The sequence below is a fragment of the Oryctolagus cuniculus genome, chromosome 7, assembly GCF_964237555.1.
Source record: "Oryctolagus cuniculus chromosome 7, mOryCun1.1, whole genome shotgun sequence".
Lineage (NCBI taxonomy): Eukaryota > Metazoa > Chordata > Mammalia > Lagomorpha > Leporidae > Oryctolagus > Oryctolagus cuniculus.
In genome coordinates this window covers 86762774-86770109 of record NC_091438.1, presented here as the reverse complement: position 1 = coordinate 86770109, position 7336 = coordinate 86762774, and the positions used below count along the sequence as shown (strand labels likewise).

Here is a 7336-nt window from a genome sequence, read left to right as displayed (position 1 = left end):
CCGCCGCTCCGGCTCCGGCCCGAGCGGGAGCGCGAGCCGGGGGGGAAGGGCAGGGGAAGGGGCGGAGCGGCCGGTGGGCGCGGTGGCGGCGGCTGCAGGGCGCTGCCGGACGCCCAGCCTCCGCTCCTCCCCTCTGCGGAGAGGCTGATTTGGGAGAGGTAAGGAAAGAGCTCGTCGTTAGCCGCCGAGGCCCGAGAAGGGCTCCGAAGAGGCCGTGTGACGGACTCAGAAGTTTGAGGGAGTTTCTAAGAGGCCTGGTGGCGGGCTGACGAGGGAGTCCCGGTTTCCCTCCTGGAGTTTTCGGTGGAGGCTGAGGGAAGGAAAAGGGAGAAGGCTTAAAAACGACAGGCTTAGACGTTCAGTGTGCGCGGCGCGAGTCACCCGACTCCAGGCGGTCTTCCAGGAGCCTTTTGTCCAATGGGCGTCCTCGGCCGTTGGACCCCCCCCCCCAACTCCGCCCGGAGCCCCAAACGACCGAGGGGAGCCGGGCGGGCCGGGAGCGGGGACTGTGATTGGCTGGAGAAAAGAGGATCGCTTCTTGGTTTGACTTTTGTCACCTCCCGGTTCTGAAACAGAGAGTGGCCCAAGATGAAACCGTCTGCTCTGTTAGCCATTTCACTTGGGAAACGAACCCTTCTTGTACTTTCCGTGTTTCGGGAAAGTTTGCTCTGCTGTATTCCGGTTGCAGTTTATTACCTCCTGGGCCAGCGTTGTGGCCTGCCAGATTAAGCCGCCGCCTGCAAGCCCATGCTAGTGAGAGTGCCTGCTGCTCCACTTCCAATCCAGCTTCCTGCTGATGTGCCTAGGAAAGCCGTGGAGGATAGCCAAAGTGCCTGGGCCCCTGCCACCCACATAAGAAATCTGGAGGAAGCTCTTGGCTCCCCCACCTGGCCCATGCAGCCGTCTGGGAGTGTACCAATGGATGGAAGATCACACTGTCTTTCCTTCTCTCTGTGTATCGCTGACTTTAAAAAGAATAAATAAATCTTTAAAAAAAAATCATTATCTCCTGCCAGAAACTGATCCCCAAAGGAGTTTTCAGGAGACAGAGCAATGGGCGTTAACAAAATAGGCTTAGCCAGTGCGTCTTTGACCGTGGGAACACAGAGCTCGTGATGCTACCAGCTCACGAGCCCAGTGTTCCAGAGCTCTGTTAGGCTATCATTGAAGATACTGATATTTTTCAGTAAGCTAAATAATTTCATCGTTAGTTAGTTTTAGTTTTGTATAGTGAGGAGAGCGCTATACAACAGGTCAACAAAATGTATATACCAAATAGTCTATTTCAGTTCACAAATGTAATGTTAAGTTTAATACTCTTCTTAATTCATACAATGGATGTAATGACAGAGGTTAGAAAAAAGGGCTGGGGGCCAGAGTTGTGGAATAGAGGGTAAAGCTGTTACCTGCCAGGCCGGCATCCCATATGGGCACTACTTCCTATCCAGCTCCCTGTTAATGGCCTAGAAAAAGCAACAGAAGATGGCCCAGGTGCATGGGCCCTGTTGCCCATCTGAGAGACCAGGAAGATGCTGCTCTTGGCTCTGGTCTGGCTCAGCCCAGCCCTTGTGGCCATCTGAGAAGTGAACCAGCAGATGGGAGATCGCTCTGTCTCACCTTCTCTCTAACTCTTTCAAATAAATCTTTAAAGGAAGAAAGGAAGGGAGGGAAAGAGAAAGACAGGCTTGAATTCCGGCTCTACCACTAAACTACAGTATCCTTGGACAAGCCACTAGACCATCCCTGAGCCGGTTTCCTCTCTTCCAAATGAAATAATGAAGCTTACTTGCTGAGACTGCTTATGAGGATATGAAATGATTTCTGTAAAGAAGATGAAAGACATATCAACAAATAATGTTTCTCTCTTTTCCCCGGTGGTATTTTAAATTATTTCTTTGATGTTTTGTTGACTGTGCAACACCACTGAAATCTCATTCATATTTTATAGATTTGTTAGGTTAAACACATATATGTGTACTCAGTGTCCAATTTTTTTTAACTTTTATTTAATGAATATAAATTTCCAAAGTACAGAATATGGATTACAATGGCTTCCCCCCCATAACTTCCCTCCCACCCGCAACCCTCCCCTCTCTCGCTCCCTCTCCCCTTCCATTCACATCAAAATTCATTTTCAATTCTCTTTATATACAGAAGATCAGTTTAGCATATATTAAGTAAAGATTTCAACAGTTTGCACCCACATGGAAACACAAAGTGAAAAATACTGTTTGAGTACTAGTTATAGCATTAAATCACAATGTACAGCACATTAAGGACAGAGATCCTACATGAGGAATAAGTGCACAGTGACTCCTGTTGTTGACTTAACAAATTGACTCAGTGTCCAATTTTAAGAACCTTGGGATTGAAAGGATTTCAGGGAATATATGATCCAGTCTGTTTGGTGGGCAAGAATATTGGAGAATAAGCAAAGCCTATATTGTATGTGGACTGAAGCAGAAAATATTTTTTTCTTTTTTTTTTTAAACTACTGCATTGAGGAACTGAAAAACAGATTCCTGTCTCAAAAACCAGATATTATCTTGGTTTTTGTAGTATGTGTCTAATAAAGGATTTGATTTAGGATAGGAAAAAAGAACATGTAGTTCACTTCCGTTTCAGCATGTTGAAGTTACAATTTTTTAAAAAAAGGAGGTGTTCTTTGTCTACAATCATCTAAAATATTTGAAAGATCTTAGCAACTATACAGACATGTAAGTTCACATTTCAGTTGATTAAAGAAAGCTCTGTTGTAAAAATAATTTGTTTCCAACAGAATCTTTATAACAGTGAATCACAAAAAAACTAAGAAGTATGTCATTTTGTGTTCTATCAGCACAGCATTGTCATTTAAATTTACCTGCACCTCTTCACCTTCTTCACTCAGTGACCATAAGTTCTTTAATTGAAAGGGCCCTGAAACCAAAGAAAGAGACACACATATCCAGGGTTATACAGAATAAATTGGTTAGGGACTTAAAAATGAACTTGTGGTCTTGGGTGGCCACAAAACAGTGAATACTCACAGTATGAGTCAGGAGGAAAAGGATTTAAAAAAAAAAAAAACATTTATTTATGTGAAAGAGTTACACAGAGAGGAGCGGCAGAGAAAGAGAGAGAGAGAGCGAGGTCTTCCATCTGATGGTTCACTCCCCAGATGGCTGCAACAGCCAGAGCTGTGCCCATCTGAAGCCAGGAGCCAAGAGCTCCCTCTGGGTCTCCCACACAGGTGCAGGAGCCCAAGGACTTGGGCCATCTTCTACTGCTTTCCCAGGCCATAGCTGGATTGGAAGTGGAGCATCCGGGACTCGAACCTACACCCATATGGGATGCTGGCACTTCAGACCGGGGTGTTAACCCGCTGTGCCACAGTGCTGGCCCCGAGGAAAAGGATTTTATAGAAAAAAGTGGCCTTTAGCTAATGAGTGTACCTGGGCTTTGTCAAGAAATACTATTAAACAGGCATCAGATATGAACAACAGGTTATCTCAGCAAATTTATCTCAGTATTTGGGAACACTCAGGATTACCTAAAGGGCAAGATGACAAGTACTACCAAGATAGCTATGGTGAAGTCAAACTGGATCCCTGCAACTGGAGTATTGATTAATTTTTAAATTTGAATATAGAAAGAACTAGGGAAATTTGGTTATAGGAAACAGCAAAAGGATAAAAGTTATATAGTAAAGGGGTCTTAAGACTTTGTTGTATTTTTTGCTCAATATAGCTCAATGTCTATAGTGAAATGTTATAACCCATTATTTTTAAAAATTACAATAGTTTATTACCTTCTTGTATTACCCTTCGTCTCATAATTATGGTCACAAAAAAGTGATAGAGGCCGGCGCCGCGGCTCACTAGGCTAATCCTCTGCCTGCGGCGCCTGCACCCCAGGCTCTAGTCCCGGTTGAGGCACCGGGTTCTGTCCTGGTTGCTCCTCTTCAGGCCAGCTCTCTGCTGTGGCCCGGGAGTGCAGTGGAGGATGGCCCAAGTCCTTGGGCCCTGCACTCGCATGGGAGACCAGGAGGAAGCACCTGTCTCCTGGCTTCGGATTGGCGCAGCCCGCTGGCCACAACGTGCCAGTTGTGGCAGCCACTTGGGGGGTGAACCAAAGGAAAAAGGAAGACCTTTCTCTTTGTCTCTCTCTCTCACACACTAACTCTGCCTGTCAAAAAAAAAATGTGATAGAGATTTTTATCTGTTGTCTCTTTTGAAAGGCTTCTGAAAAGGTGCATGGAGAAGTATATGAGCAGTCTTTCATCACCAGACATGTGTATGATTCAAAAACTTCATATTCCATCCTAGAGAAAGAGATGCAGGGGTAGTATTCTTTCTACTTCTGCTTATAAATTCATGTTAACTTTAATTTTGAGTTAAAATCATATTGACTAGTACTTATAATCAAGAAGAATGAGACAAGATTTTGCATTCTATATTCAACTCTGAGTATACTTGAAACTGAATCATTTCCAATGTTGTCTATTTTTGGAATATAAGCTTTGAGAATCTCTAACCAGACATTGAAATACCATTTTCAAAAAAAAAAAAAAAAAAAAGAAATTATCAATTCCCAACTTGACTCTCACTGGGATTAAACATGACAATAGGTCTGATCTGATTTCATCATCATTTAAAAAAATCATCTATTATTTTTCACTTTATGTTTCTGTGTGGGAGCAAACTGTTGAAATCCTTACTTAATGTATACTAAGCTGATCTTCTGTATATTAAGATAATTGAAAATGAATCTTGATGTGAATGGAAGGGGAGAGGGAGTGGGAAAGGGGAGGGTTGTGGGTGGGAGGGACGTTATGGGGGGGAAGCCATTGTAATCCATATTCTGTACTTTGGAAATTCATATTCATTAAATAAAAGTTTAAAAAAAAGAAATGTTAATTGAATCTAGGTTTTTAAGAAATATGGCAAATGTCCTAACAGCACTCTGGCCTCATAATCAGCCCTTAAGGCATGCAGATCCGGCTGAAATGCCCATGAGAGTATTTCAGGCATGGAAAAGCCAAGACATACTTGGGGGAAAAAAAAAAACCTAAATGAAAGATCTCCACGAGTGAGATCCCAGTGGAAAGAATGGGTCATCAAAGAAGGAGGTACCTTTCTCTGAAGGGAGGAAAGAACTTCCACTTTAACCATGGCCTTGTCTAAATATGATCAGAGTCAGTGAACTCAGGGGGCTTCCATAGCCTTGGCAGCTCATGACAAGAGCCTAGGGTGATGACTGAGGCCATAAACAAGAGTGTCAATTTGTTAAGTCAACCACAGGAGTCACTGTGCACTTACTCCTCATGTAGGATCTTTGTCCTTAGTGTGCTGTACATTGAGATTTAATGCTATAACTAGTACTCAAACAGTATTTTTCACTTTATGTTTCTGTGTGGGAGCAAACTGTTGAAATCTTTACTTAATGTATGCTAAACTGATCTTCTGTATATAAAGAGAAACGAAAATGAATCTTGATGTGAATGGAAGGGGAGAGGGAGTGGATAAGGGGAGGGTTGTGGGTTGGAGGGATGTTATGGGGGGGAAGCCATTGTAATCCATATTCTGTACTTTGGAAATTTATATTCATTAAATAAAAGCTAAAAAAAAAAGAAATACCATTTTCAAAAAGAATCATTGTAATGTACAATGCTAGGCAAGGAAATATCTCTATTGCTTTGAAAACAAGAAACAAATTTTTGTAGTTAGGTAAACAGAAATTTGGATAAGTGTCCTGTTTCTATTGTATGGTTATAAAAACTTTACTCAAAAGAACTTGAAGGAATATAGGAAAAAGAGAATGCATTTTATAATTCCTTCTTTTTTTATATAGGCAGTGTGGACAGAGAGAGAGAGAGAGAGAGAGAGAGAGAGAAAGGTCTTCCTTTACTGTTGGTTCACCCTCTAATGGCCGCTGCGGCCAGTGCACTGCGGCGGGCACACTGCGCTGATCCGAAGTCAGGAGCCAGGTGCTTCTCCTGGTCTCCCATGCGGGTGCAGGACCCAAGGACTCGGGCCATCCTCCACTGCACTCCTGGGCCTTATTTATTTGAAAGGCAGAGTTACAGAGAGGCAGATGTGGGGGGGGGCATCCATCCACTGGTTCACTCCCCAGTTGGCCATAACAGCCAGAACTGGGCCAATCTGAAGCCAGGAGCCAGGAGCTTCTTCCAGGTCTCCCACATGGGTGCAAGGGCCCAAAGATTTGAGCCATCTTCTACTGCTTTCCCAGGCCATAGCAGAGAGTTGGATCAGAAGTGGAACAGCCAGGACTCGAACCGGCACCCATAAGGGATACCAGCACCGCAGGTGGTGGCTTTACCTGCTATGCCACAGTACTGGCCCCTTGTAGTTCCTTTTCTGACATAGATAACAATTCTATATTATTCTGTTAACTCTGAGAGATCTCTCCCACTCTAAAATGCTGTCCATATCCTGAGACAATCCAAAATCCAAGTAAGCTATTATGTCTATACTAGAATCTATGTAAAATAAACTTTTTCTTTAAGATTTATTTATTTATTTGAAAGAGTTACACAGAGAGAAGGAGAGGTCTTCCATTTGTCCGTTCACTCCCCAACTGGCTGCAATGGCTGGAGCTGCACTGAACCGAAGACAGGAGCCAGGAGCTTGTTCTGGGTCTCCCATGTGGGTGCAGGGGCCCAAGGACTTGGGCCATCTTCTACTGCTTTCCCAGGCCACAGCAGAGAGCTGGATTGGAAGTGGAGCAACCGGGACTCGAACTGGCGCCCATATGGGTTGCTGGCGCTGCAGACGGCAGTTTTACTCGTTACGCCACAGCACCAGCCCCGGAAAATAAACTTCATTCCTCAATTGGTTCTACAAATGTAAGGATTATAATTGCTTAAGGGCTTTGGAGTACCTTCACAGGCATTTTAATCTGTTTACCTAAAACAGGTAACCTTTTATATGGTTTAGAACTTTATTTAAAGATTGATTAACCATGAACTAGATAGAGCAGAACTCAGGAAATGGATAAAACCTGGATTTTTTTTTAAGGCAGTTACAGAGAGAGGGAGAGATCTTTTGTCTGTTGGTTCACTCCCTAAATGGCTGCAATGGCCAGGTTGGGCCAGGTTGAAAGGCACAAGCTTCATCTGGGTCTCTCACATGGATGGCAGGAACCCAAGTCCTTGGCCCATCTTCTGCCATCTCAGGCACATTAACAGAGAGTTGAATTGGAAGCAGAGCAGCCGGGACTCTAAACTGCTCTCATAAAAGATGCTGAATTACAGGCAGCAGTTTAACCTGCTACACGACAACACTGACTCCAATCTGGATTTATCCTGATCAGATAGACCTTATGCCTAGATGAT

The 7336-nt window shown here is 43.8% G+C and overlaps 1 protein-coding gene across 8 annotated transcripts in view; it reads left to right on the top strand.

The window, feature by feature from the left end:
* SPATA1 (spermatogenesis associated 1) overlaps positions 1-7336 on the top strand; it is an 89872-nt gene that overhangs the window by 2778 nt on the left and 79758 nt on the right. For 6 of the 8 annotated variants that reach the window (XR_007923998.2, XR_007924000.2, XR_007923999.2 and 3 more), the window contains exon 1: positions 2-158. The exons of 1 other annotated variant lie outside the window; for it this stretch is intronic. The gene's annotated coding sequence lies outside the window, so the exon portion shown is untranslated. Of the gene's footprint in view, positions 159-7336 lie in introns of all 8 variants that reach the window. One more of the 8 variants, XM_070078149.1, reaches the window with a different exon arrangement.